A 13,209-nucleotide genomic window follows, 5' to 3' on the forward strand; every position below is an offset into this window, starting at 1 on the left:
AAAATGTGAAATCCCCAAGTCTGGAATGTGTTTAGTATATTAGAGGAACAACATAAAGCCAATATGATTATTTAAAAAGGACAGAATAGAACAAGATGATTTAAAAAGGAGATAAAAGAATAAGATGATTTTTAAAAAGAGAGTATAGAAGAAGATGATTTTAGAAAAAGAGAATAGAATAAGATGAAGTAAAAAAAGGAGTCAAGGAACTAGATCCCAGAGGTCTTTCTGAGCCAAGGTGAAGAGTTTGAGTTTTCAAGCCAAGGGCAAAAGAGAAAGACATTGGAGAATTTTAAGTAGGTGGATGAACTGTTGAGGCCCCCAAATGGAAAAAAAACAGGAAATTGTTCAGGTTATTCTAGTCATTTAGTGAAATAAAATGATGGTTGAGATACTCTAGTCATTTGGTGAAATAAGATGTTGGTTGAGATCAAGATAAAGCGTGAAGATGGAGGGAAATTGGTGGAGTTGGTATATATTTTAGAGGTATAGCTAATAGGATTGGAGAGTGAGAGGCAGAGAGAAATTAAGAATTACTCGACTGTATAAATTTGAATACCATGTCCCTGACTCTTAACACGGGGCTTAATATGTATTTAGTAAGCATATAAAAAATGCTTGCTAAAATTACCAAAAGATAAGCTCTTTTTCAAGTGATTTATATGGATGACCTCATTTAATTCTCACAACCTCCTGGGCTAGATTCTTTTTTCACATTTTATATAGAAAGAAACTAGAGTTAAGTAATTTGGTTAAGTACTTTGCTCAAAGTTAAAAAGTCAGGAAGTAGCAGTCTGGGAAAGCAAACCAGAGGTATTTGCCTGATGTCTTCAGAGCTCATGGTTTTACTCTCTATTTCTAGAAATAAGAACAAATGCAAGTCATTAATATCTGTTCCAGAAACTATATCCATAGGGTTCTTGCTTAATGGTATTTCTACTGGTTAAATATATTTTATCCTTGGTTCTTGGTTTAATGATAATAATCATAGCTAGTATTTTTTGCCAGGTTCCCATGGGTTAGGTTCTAGACATTTTACATTTACTAAATTAACAAGAAAACTATGAGAAAACACAAGCACTATTTCTGTTTTATAAATGAGAAGGTTAAAGGCAGAGATTTTCCTTCAATCCATTTCATTCCAAAGCTGACAATTTTAATATAAAAGTTAGTGGAATAACCAATTAGCATATGAAAGTGGTCATCACCCACAAAATGCAAATTATAACAACATTGAGACATTACTATACACTCATTAAAATTGATAAGACAGATAAAGCCAAGTGTGGCAAGGATATGGAGAAAATAGAACTCTCATGCAGTGCTGCTGAGAATTTAAAATGGTACAATTATTTCAGAAAATTTTTATCAGCCTCTTATCGTGTCAAATATTCACCTATTCCGTAACCCAGTAATTCCACTCTTAAGATTATATCCAACAGAGATGCAAATACTTTGTGGCAGCTATTTTGATTCATATAATATTTAGAGAGTACTTATTAGGTGCCAGGGAGGATGTTGAATTGGTCAGTGTTCTTCAGAGAGACAAAACCAATACAATGAATAGAAAGATATTTATTATAAGAAATTACTAATGTGATTATGGAGGCTGAGAAATCCAGACCAGGAGAGTCAACAGGATAGTTCCAGTCCCAGTTCAAAGGCCTAGGAAGTAAGAGAGCCAATGAGGTCAGTTCCAAACCAAGTCTAAGCCCAAAGTCAAGAGAAGTCTAACGTCCCAGACAGAGAGAGGGAATTTTTTCTGACTCTGCCTTTCACTCTTTTCAGGCCTTCTGCAGATTGCATGAGGCCCCACCCACACTGTGGAGCACAATCTGCTTTATTCAGTCTGCCAGTTCAAATGTTAATCTCATCCAGAAATACCCACACAAACGCACCCAGAAATAATGTTTAATAGAATATCTTGGCACCCTGTGGCCCAGTCAGGTTCACATATACAATTAACCATCACGGATAGTGAAAAACTTAAAAATGTTATCTTACTTTATATACTATGAAAAACACCCACTAGGACGATCATATATATTACTGTGTCTGTATCTATTGCCCTGGTGTTACTATTAATCGCATGCATTCTCACTTCAAAGTGCCCTATTGTGAATAGAAAATTGTTTGATAACCCAAATTTGAATCCATTAACCTCTTATAAATTATGGTATCAAACATGATGTTAAAACTTGACACCGTCCCTGATCTACCCTCTTCTAAGTGATTTAATAAGGACAAGGATAAAAAGCAGTTAACTGTTTTGTACACTGGTTAAAAATCAAACATCTATATTTGCTTGAGGAAGGTTATTGATATGGTTTGGCTTTGTGTCCCCACCCAAATCTCATCTGGAATTGTAATCCCCAGGTGTTGAGGGAGGGACCCAGTGGGAGGTGATTGGATCATGGGGGTGGTTTCCCCCATGCTGTTCTCATGATTGTCAGTGAGTCTCATGAGATCTGATGGTTTTGTAAATAGCAGTTTCCCCTGGGCTTTTCTCTTCTCTCTTGTGCCGCCTTGTGAGAAGGTGCCCATTTTCCCTTCAACCATGATTGTAAGTTTCCTGAGGCCTTTCCAGCCATGTGGAACTGTGAGTCAACTAAACCTCTTTCTTTTATAAATTACCAGTGTGAAAATGGAATAAAACAGTTACTTTTCCATATTTTCACATCAAAAATGCCTCTCTTAATATGGAATGTCAAATTCTTTTCTTAGCTCTTAACAAAATGGAATGCCTACTTCTCTTTCATTAATAAAGTGCAAGTGCTACTTTATAGACAGTTCTATAGCTTCTTACCTTATATTTTAAGGTGGTATTTGGTTTAATCAAATTGATATTAGTATGGATTATCTAATAGGATTCTGAAAACCATCCCTAATGTCAATAGAATAAACATAACTCAACGAGGACTCTAAGCCATCAGATTCTTTGCTCTCTCATCTCTAATGAGCACCATGATACTTCCCAAATCATTCTTAACATTTATACATTTCTTTCCTCTTTCTCCACAGCCTCTTTCCTAGTTGAGTCTTACCTTTATTTTATCTCTCTTGGATTACTTTCCTTTATGCCTGTTTTCCATGCCTCTAGAACTTTCTTCTTTCAAAACATCTTTTGTTGATTAATCTCCAAAATACAAACTTGATCATGGTTTCCTCTTGTTTAATAGATTAAATGGGTCCCTGTAGCTTGGGATAAATGAACCTTCATTACATAGCTCGCTGCCTCACTGACTACCAGTCCCTTCCTACTGTCTCTGTTCTAGCCCTTTTGAACTAACCAAAGTGTTCTTTTACTCCCTTATATCTGGGATTGGAGGTTTTAGAAATCCTAGTTTCTTTACCTGAAACATCTTCCCCAATTCTGACCTGGGTAATTTTTATTTGCATTTCTGGTTTCTGCTTAGGCATCCTATTCTCCTTTAAGCTTTCCCTGATCCAGAATGGCTCCAGTTGCCCATCATATCCTGCAACTATTATGTTCTAACACTTATTAAGCCATGTTACCATTGTCTTTATAATTCCCTGACCCTCATTTACTCTTCCATAATTTTATGTCTCTAGAAAATAGATAATCTGATGGCAAAGGATTATTGTTATTTTATGCATCCTCATTTTTCTGGGGTCTCTTGAATTGATTGATACATAGTTGATATATGCTATACTATAATTGGAAATTTGTAGGTATCCATTGGGTGATGGCACATTTGTGTTACGTGTTTATAATGTTTATGTCTATTGGGCTTTGTCATAAAGCCTGAATTCTAACACTAAGCCGTTATCTAGGTTAAAATGATTTTTAGAAATGTGATACATAATTATAATAATAATAGCTGATTAAGTAATAGAACTTACTAGTCTCTAGGGTTGTTATCGGCAATAGATGGAAGGTAGTGTATTTATAATGATGTCTGAGGTATATTAAGGAAATATTAAGTATTTAACTCTTAAAAATAACTTCATCAGTGTTCCTCTGAATATTTAACTATCACAAATGATGTTCTAGGCAATACTCCACACACTTTATGAGCATTAAGATAATCAATATTCATAAGAGCCCTCTGAAGTATGACCCATTATTTCTTTCCATTTATAGAAAGAAGACTGAGGTTCTGAGAATTTTAATAACTTGTCAAAGGCCAACTGCTAATAAGTAATAATCTGTTAGTTATATTCTCTCTGGAAGAAAGAAGCAATTCCCTGAGGAAATGAGACAGTGGGCAAATAAGTTTGGATAAGGAACCTGTTTAAAAATTTTCAAAAAAGGGAGTGAGGGAGCCTGCCCATGGAATCGCCATAGGCTATGAGCATACAGGGAGATCATCCCATGCTATGAGCATACAGGGAGAGCATCCCAAGCCATAAGCATGTGGGGTGAGCATCTCATGCTATGAGCATCCCATGCTATGAGCATAGGGGGTGAGCATCCCATGCCATGAACACAGGGGGTGAGCATCCCATGCCATGAACATAGGGGGTGAGCATCCCATGCCATGAACATAGGTGGTGAGCATTCCATGCCATGAACATAGGGGGTGAACATCCCACACTATGAGAATATGGGGAGAGCATCCCATGCTATGAGCACAGGCGGTGAGCATCCCAGGCTATAATCCAATGCTATGAGCATAGGGGGTGAGCATCCCATGCCATGAGCATCCCACGCTATGAGCATATGGGGAGAGTATCCTGTGCCATGAGCATAGGGGGTGAGCATCCCATGCTATGAGCATATGGGGAGAGCATCCCATGCTATGAGCATAGGGGGAGAGCATCTCATGCTATGAGCATAGAGGGTGAGCATCCCATGCCATGAGCTTACAGGGAGAGCATACCACGCGATGAGAATACAGGGAGAGTGTCCCATGCCATGAGCATAGGGGGTGAGCATCCCATGCTATGAGAATACAGGGAGAGCATCCCACGCTATGAGAATACAGGGAGAGTATCCTGTGCCATGAACATAGGGTGTGAGCATCCCAAGATATGAGCATAAAGGGTGAGCATCCCGTGCTATGAGAATACGGGGTGAGCATCCCAGGCTATGAACATAGAGGGTGAGCATCCCACACTATGAGAATATGGGGTGAGCATCCCAGGCTATAAGCATAGAGGGTGAGCATCCCACACTATGAGAATACGGGGTGAGCATCCCAGGCTATGAGCATACGGGGACAGCATCCCATGCTATGAGCATACGGGGTGAGCATCTCATGCTATGAGCATGGAATTTTCTATTCCATGAAATAGAAATGTAAGACCTAAAACCACAAAAACCCTAGAAGAAAACCTAGGCAGTACCATTCAGGACATAGGCACGGGCAAAGACTTCATGACTAAAACACCAAAAACAATGGCAACAAAAGCCGAAATTAACAAATGGGATGTAATTAAACTAAAGAGCTGCACAGCAAAAGAAACTATCATCAGAGTGAACAGGAAATCTACAGAATGGGAGAAAATTTTTGCAATCTCTCTATCTGACAAAGGGCTAATAATCCAGAATCTACACAGAGGAAAAGATTCTTTAAATGCTAATATAAAAAAGAAGACACTAAAATAAAAATGTAGACATACTGAATATTAAATTCTAGCTATGTGAAATGTTTATGTCTACCAATAAAAGAATCTGGCAACATTTACTTTATTAAGAAAATGGGACTCACTTTATTTTTCTAGACAGATCATTGTTAGGGTGATTTTCCCTTAAGAAGACACCAAAACTGCCAATAAAATATATCCATACATTTTTCTCTCTGTAAAGAAAAGTGAAGGCTAACTAAACTTTCAACAAAAGACTCTATGTTTTTCTCAAAACCTATATATTTTCCACCTTCCAAAGAGTATATCTTTTCCAAAAAGATGCTGAAAGTTTGTGTTAATTTATTCTTTTCACTGAAAAAATAATTGTACATATATTTTTAAAAACATTAAGAAGATGAAGATGATGAGGTCATTTATTGTTGTTAAACTTTAATGGTGTCTAAATAAGGGGCTTGGCACTTTTTTTCTTATTGGGCTGTTGTTTTTTCCATTCCTGTTGGGTCAGTAGCAGCCACTAAATGACATGATGCTAAATCAGACCTTTTTTTTTTTTTTCCAAATTTGAAAGAAAAAAAGCAAACCTCACCTCAGCACCAAATGAGGCAGTTCGTGCTGGTTTTGGAAAAGGAATTAGCTCCAGAGAGAAAAATAACAAACTCAGTCCTGAGGTCTTTCCTATATATTGAAAAGGCCAGTGTGGAAAGGAAATGCAGAAAAACAAACAGAAGGTGCACCAGTTTCTTTATCATACCTGGAGAAGGATATGTTCAAATCCACACAGCCATGTCCTGGCGCCAGGCCTTTGCTTTTCTTTTCTTTTCTTTTTTTCTTTAAAATGGCACCCACTGCTCTATAAAATGATCTATTGGGACTTCAAAGCTGTGGCAATTGCATGTGGCACAGGATGTACGCAATTAATTATGTGATGCTTAAATGACAGGGTATAGGAAAAATAAGAGAGAAGAAGAAAAAGTTTTTAAAAAAAAAAGCAAAAGAAAAAAAAAATCCAAAGTAAACTGAAAGACCTGGTTGTCTGCCTGCCAAAAACCAGTAGCAGATAAGGCCTCCAGTTGCTGTGGAAACTCGGGCCTCCAGGAGCCAGAATCCAATTTCAGAAACCACAAAATCAACATAAACGTGTGCAAAAATAAAAAGGTTTGTTTGGCAAGTAATAAGGAGAAGGGTACCAATGTATAAAACACATGAACCAAGGTGACCTCAGCCAACTGAAGCTATAATGACGATGATGTCCACAGCAGATTTGGCACCTCTGAAATGAGCGGTAACAAGACACAGTCCACGCCGCTTTCTGTTATCAGGTAATTGCTACCTTTTTGAAATATTAACCGTCCACCACTTCTTCCCCTGCCTCACCTCAGAAAACATAACAACACCCTTCATGAAAGCAATGTTAGAGACCTTGATTTTAACCCGAGAGGGCAGAAAACAGACAGCTCGACTTTTCACTTGTTCCTTAGATCATGAATTACACGCTGTATCATCCAGGAAAAAGAAAAATAAAGAAAAATAGATTCTATATACAGACTTCTTTATCCCTTCTTCAATCTGCAAGAAACAATTGCCTTTTAAAGTAAGAAGCAGAGTTCACATATAAACTATTAATAATTATAAACCTTTAGGTTATTCTGAACTCTTTATTTAATTTACTTAACTTTAGAATAAAGAAGTATCATCTAAAATAAATGTCCTTTGATGAGTGAACAATTTTTAATTTATTCTTATATTCTCAGAAATTATCTTTCCTTCTTTTCCTTTAAAGAATAAATGTGCTCTTATACTTAGTTCATCAATAGGTTGATAAATCATTTGCTTGGATAAGACCAACCTGTATTTCATCTAACACTAAATGTAGAGGATTTTCAGTATAAATTCCAGGAAATCTACAAGTTCGGGATTGTAGAGAGAATGCACTAGTATCTTGTTTCTGAGAAAGTGACCTAAAACTCTTTTTCAGGAAGTAAAATTTAAAAATAAATTGGAATTCCAAACAGATAAATATGTAAAGAAAGAAACCAAAACCAGCCCATAGAAATGTCAAATATATAACAATTCACCATAGAAATATCTCCATCCTTATTTCTCTCTCATTCCTGTTTTTGCTCCTCAAATGGAGAATGAAATGTAAAATATATAATTCCACTTCCTGGGAATATACTGTATTATATATCATTTGCATAGAAAATGCCTCATTCTTGCCGCAGAGACTCTGCTAAATGCCTATCACATCACTTCTGTCATCTCTTGGGCCAACAGCTAAGCCCTGTCTCTTTGTAACTGCATTCTCTTCAATGCAGTATAGGCAGAAGAGATGAAGACCATGTTCAAGACTGCTAGTCTATATTTTGAGAAATAAAAGACAGGTCAGCCACAGTGATGAGATTTTTTCTTTTTTCCTTTTTCCTGGAAACTGTAAATGGCAGAGAAAACTCAGCCTTAAGCAATTCAGCATTGTGCTGTCTTTGGACATACAAGTATCTGTTCTTATGCGCAAGGTTTGCTCAATATAAAATTCTATCAGGAGTGGAGAAAAAATATGTGATCAGAAGCTTGAGAACCTGATGATTTGGAGAGTCGGAGGCAGTTGATAGCACTTATTTTTGTTTTCACAACCACTTAGAGCATTATAAAAAAGGAAACCTGATATTGAAGAAGTGTTCATTTGACTCAGTTTATAGGTATATTATGCCACAAAATTTTCTCACTGGAAGTTGCAACTTTGATTTGTTTTTGTTATTAATTCACTTACAATGAGTATCTTCTTGTTAAACATATTAACGGTACATTTATATAAAGAAATTTGAAGACCATAAAAACATGTTGTTGAAGAATATATAATGACTAAAGAAACTTTTGATATATTGTAAGTGAAAAAAATCAGGATATATAATTTAAATCCTACAATAAAATATTTGATAAAGAGGTTAAAATAAATATATATACAAAAAGCTAAAAACCTATTTCTACTCAGTGGAATTATAGGTGATTTTTATTTCATTTTTTCTCTATGATTTTCTATCATTTCAAATTTTACATGCTAAAATTTGCCATTTGATTGTTTTAATAGATTAATACTTATGTGTTAAGATAATTCAGGCAATCAAATCTCCATTCAAGATAAGTTTAAGGCAACCTATAGTATTAAGATAGGTGTAAATAACATGAAAAAAGATGAAAAGTGAAGGAAATGAAGTTCTACAATAATAATAGTCTTACCATTTTTTGGGTGCTCATTTGAGTATTGTACATATATTAACTTATTTAATCCTCATACCATGCAATGAAGTTGCCATATTACTCCCCTTTTATAAACAAGGAAACTGAGGCACAGAAGGGTTGACTAACTTGCCTAAGAGCTCTTAGCTAGTTACTGGAGAAGCTGGGTTTTGAACCCAGGCAGTCTGGCTCCAAAGGCTGCATTTTTAGGCACTGCACTGTAGGGACGGTTGTCAAGAAATAAAACTAGAATTTGCCCTTGGTTTACTCTCTCTCAATGTAAACAGGGAGTGATTGGTTATATAGGTTTATCCGTCTGTTATAAAAATAAACATAAAAATTTATGTGGATAAACAGGTGTTTTTCGGTGTCTAAACTTGAAGAGGAACTGATTGTTGAAGTTAATGAGTGCAAGAATGAGCAAGATTTTCAGCTGTATTATTACTGAATATACAGAGAAGAAATCCAATTTAGAAAACAAAAGGGAGCAATGAATCATTCCTAGAACTCAAGAAGCATATGGCTTTTCAGGGAAATCTTCAACTTTTTATGGGTAAAGGTGGATAGAGACTTGTTTCCTTACTAAGAATAGGGGACGTTGATGGCTACAGCCCTAGCCATTTTCCCATTCTTCTCTTAATGATCAAAAACTACTGCCAAGGTCAGAGTGGAGCAGAGGAACAGAGTTAAACAAAATCTCTTTGGCGAGATCATTTCTTCCAAAGGGACTTGATTAATCTAATAATGTTGCACATTAAATCAATTTGCACTAAGAAAATGAAAGCCACACATGGTGATATATAGCCTATGGGAGCTCCCCAAATGAACCCCAAGCCCCAGCCAATGTTTTAGTCTCTTGCTACTTCTTTTATTTTACACAGAAAATTAAATTTTAGCAGTTGAGTTCTATTTTCGTTTAGAATGTCTATTAAAAGTCTGGCTGTAATATTTATGAATACCAAAACAAGGCCACCAGGACACGTGTCTACTAAAAGCAAGTCTCAGTTACACATCTGCTAAGCAGTTCCTCAGACATTAATAATAATAATAATTTCAAAATCATGATGTAAAACAAACTGTAAGAGCAAGGTTTAAATTGGAAGAGCAAATACAACAGAGAATACAATTTTAGAAATATTACAATACAATTTCTTTAAGTGCTTTAGAATACTTTTTCTTCCTATTACTTCAATCTTGGAGTTAGAGGGTGAAGAATTAAGTTCAATGATGTTTTCATCATCAGATTTTATTATAAAACCTTCAGGAAGATATTTTTTTAAAAAAACTCGAATACTTAATTGAGAGTATATTAAAGTCTAAACTGTGAGCAAGTAAAGAATCTTTTATCACCACAGAATGACTCTTCTGGCCAAATATTCTCTGCTGGATTCCTAGTTTTTATTTGTGTGCTTTTAGTATATATAAGAATTTTCTTATAGATCAACTTGGGATGGAGAGGGTAGAAAGAGATAGAATGGTTTACTCTTGGATTGTTAGTGGTCAATGCCAAGTAGGGATAAATAATGATAAAAGACATAAAAGATAAACCATCTCATAAATAATAAAGTGAGCTAATGGAGAAACAGGATTTAATTTGAAAAAAAAAAAGACTTAATTTTCCATACTATTTTCCAGTAACACATTACTGTCTGCAATTTACCCATTAGTCAAAGTTAAAACTGAAGAACATTGTTGACACTTAAAAATTCAAATATGTTGACACAGACGAATTAATCAGAAACTTCTCTTAAAATTCACCACAGATATTCAGGTCCAGCTTTGTCCGTCAGGTGATCTTTGTCTTTTTTCCCTAGATAAATTTCGTAAAAGCGTAACATCTGCTGAGCACTAACTTTCAAGACTGCAATATCTGTATTGTTAAATGTTTATTTTGTTCCCCCAAACCCAAAGCAATGGAAAGGAGAAATAACAGAGTAGGAGAGAGAAGGAGAAGAAATGGAAAAAACAGCCTTTCTTCACACTTTCCGAAGTCTTAAAATATCGCCCAACCTAACATTCTCACAGTAGCAAACCTTTCGTTTTCCCTTCTTGCCACCCTTTATGCTAACCCTCTGGGAAAAGGGCTTCATTTATTCACCCAGGACTGGACTCTGCCAGAGATTTCTGTTCTTTTACACGTTTCTGGGCACAAGAAAGAGCTTATGCAAAGGCTGGCCCTGGTATTGCAGAAGTCTTGTTGGTTTTTGCCAACAAACTGACTTTTTCCTAAAACTTTTAATTTTACTGCTTTCTTATATAAAGGAAGAAAGATTCTCATTTAAACTACAGACAAAGGGGAAAAAATGAGGAGAGACAGTGGTGATATGGAGGAAGCTGATGAAAAAAATGCATCATTTTCTGTCTATTGAGTTCTTAATGGGTTTTGCTCTTCAATTGAGTTAATTTGGTAGCATTTTCTGTGTCACTGGATTGGCTTAATCAGAGGGGATTTAAGTGCAATAGCATGGTGTGCTTCACAGAGTGAGAGTGTGTGTGTGTGTGTGTGTGTGTGCACGTGCCCATAAGCACATACGGTACATGGTGATTTTTATACTGTAGAAAACTGCTGAGCTAAAAATCTTTCTGCAAGGAAAAGAGGGCATGGTTTTCTTCTAGTTAACTTTCAAAGGAACTGCTCTGTCATCTGGACCCAGAGTTAAGGTGTCCCACCAAGACTTTGCAGGGCAGACCTGCCTGGGTCCATTTCTCACTCTGCCTCCAGAATGGCACAATGCCAAATACTCTCTTGGTAATCACATGCACTCTGCAGCTTTCAGTTTTCTCTATCATTTACCTCCACAGACCTTTTGAAGTGTTGTTTTTCTGGCTTCGCTCACTTTTCTGCCATTCTCCAGAATGTCTTTGTGTGATATTTGTACTATAAAAGAATGCCAGATTAGAAAATCAAAATCTTGGAACCAAAGTTATAAATCTGGACACCACAGAGAGCCAGAGTATAAGGGTATTTTTTTCTAATGTTTTGTTGCCACTAAGGCATATTATTTCTTAAAACAGAAGTACAACTCTTGAAGATTATAATGTAATTCAGCCTTCCAGTGTTCTCTTTTCCTATGATGAGGAAAGATCTAGAATATACATTAGACCCAACAACCTCGATTTTTACATATTTTTTTATTTTTTATGGATACAAAATAGTTGCACGTATTTATACGGTACGTGCGATATTTTGATACCAGCATACAAATTTTAATTATCAAATCGAGTAACTGGGGTACCCATTGCCTTAAGTATTTATCACTTCTTCATATTGGGAATGCGAAGTTTTCTCTTCTAGCTATTTTTGTTTTTAGACGGAGTCTTGCCCTGTCGCCCAGGCTGGAGTGCAGTGGCATGATCTTGGCTTATTACAACCTCCACCTCCCAGGTTCAAGCAATTTTCCTGTCTCAGCCTCCCCAGTAGCTGGGACTACAGGCACATGCCACCACGCCCAGCTAATTTTTGTATTTTTAGTAGGGACGGGGTTTCACCATGTTTATCAGGCTGGTGTCAAACTCCTGACCTCAGGCGATCCTCCCACCTTGGCCTCCCAAAGTGCTGGGATTACAGGTGTGAGCCACTGCACCTGGCCAATACAAACTACTTGAACTTGGCTGACTTTCATATTTAATAGCCTCGTGGTGGGTCTCCAATAACAGGATAATTGAATTAAGGAACACAGTCCATCTGAGTGGATATGGTAGGCTTCACCACAGTGCCTTTTGGAAGGGACCAACTTTTGGAAGGGGGTGCGGTGGCTCAAGCCTGTAATCCCAGCACTTTGGGAGGCCAAGGTGGGCAGATCACAAGGTCAGGAGATCGAGACCATCCTGGCTAACACAGTGAAACCCCATCTCTACTAAAAATACAAAAAAATTAGCTGGGTGTGGTGGCGGGCACCTGTAATCCCAGCTACTCGGGAGGCAGAGACAGGAGAATAGCGTGAACCCGGGAGGCGGAGCTTTCAGTGAGCTGAGATCACACCACTGCACTCCAGCCTGGATGACAGAGCGAGGACTCTGCCTCAAAAAAAAAAAAAAAAATATTATAATGGACAACTAATCATTCTACGTATTTATAGGGTACATGCCATAATTAAATCAGAGAAATTGGAGTATCCATCACCTCAAGTATTTATCATTTCTTTGGGTTAGGAACATCCCAATTCCATCCTTTTAGTTATTTAAAAATACAGAATAAATTATTATTAACTATAGACACCCTATTGTGTTACTGAACTGATTTTCTGAGTTTGGTATATGAAAGTTTTAAACCAAGACAATCCCTATGAGTTGATAAAAAGGATAGAAGACACAGATTGCCTTGGTAGAAAAGAGTATGGTGGGCACCAATCAAGAGTTTCAGAACCTTGAATGATGAGATGAGGTTTCAGGAATAGGTCTCAGGCCAAAGGTGGAAGGCAA

The 13,209-nt window shown here is 36.8% G+C and overlaps 2 long non-coding RNA genes across 4 annotated transcripts in view; one reads left to right on the top strand and one right to left on the bottom strand.

The window, feature by feature from the left end:
* The window catches only part of LOC107969313 (uncharacterized), a 178,356-nt gene that overhangs the window by 132,878 nt on the left and 32,269 nt on the right, over positions 1-13,209 (bottom strand). Inside the window, exon 3 of one of the 3 annotated variants that reach the window (XR_001711069.4) lies at positions 11,581-11,665. The exons of the other annotated variants lie outside the window; for them this stretch is intronic. This is a non-coding gene — a long non-coding RNA (uncharacterized LOC107969313). Of the gene's footprint in view, positions 1-11,580; positions 11,666-13,209 lie in introns of those variants that run through there. 3 annotated transcript variants of the gene reach the window in all.
* The window catches only part of LOC107969314 (uncharacterized), a 44,513-nt gene that overhangs the window by 7,068 nt on the left and 24,236 nt on the right, over positions 1-13,209 (top strand). The window lies entirely within an intron of this gene.

The sequence above is a fragment of the Pan troglodytes genome, chromosome 19 (assembly GCF_028858775.2).
Source record: "Pan troglodytes isolate AG18354 chromosome 19, NHGRI_mPanTro3-v2.0_pri, whole genome shotgun sequence".
NCBI classification, from domain to species: Eukaryota; Metazoa; Chordata; class Mammalia; order Primates; family Hominidae; genus Pan; species Pan troglodytes.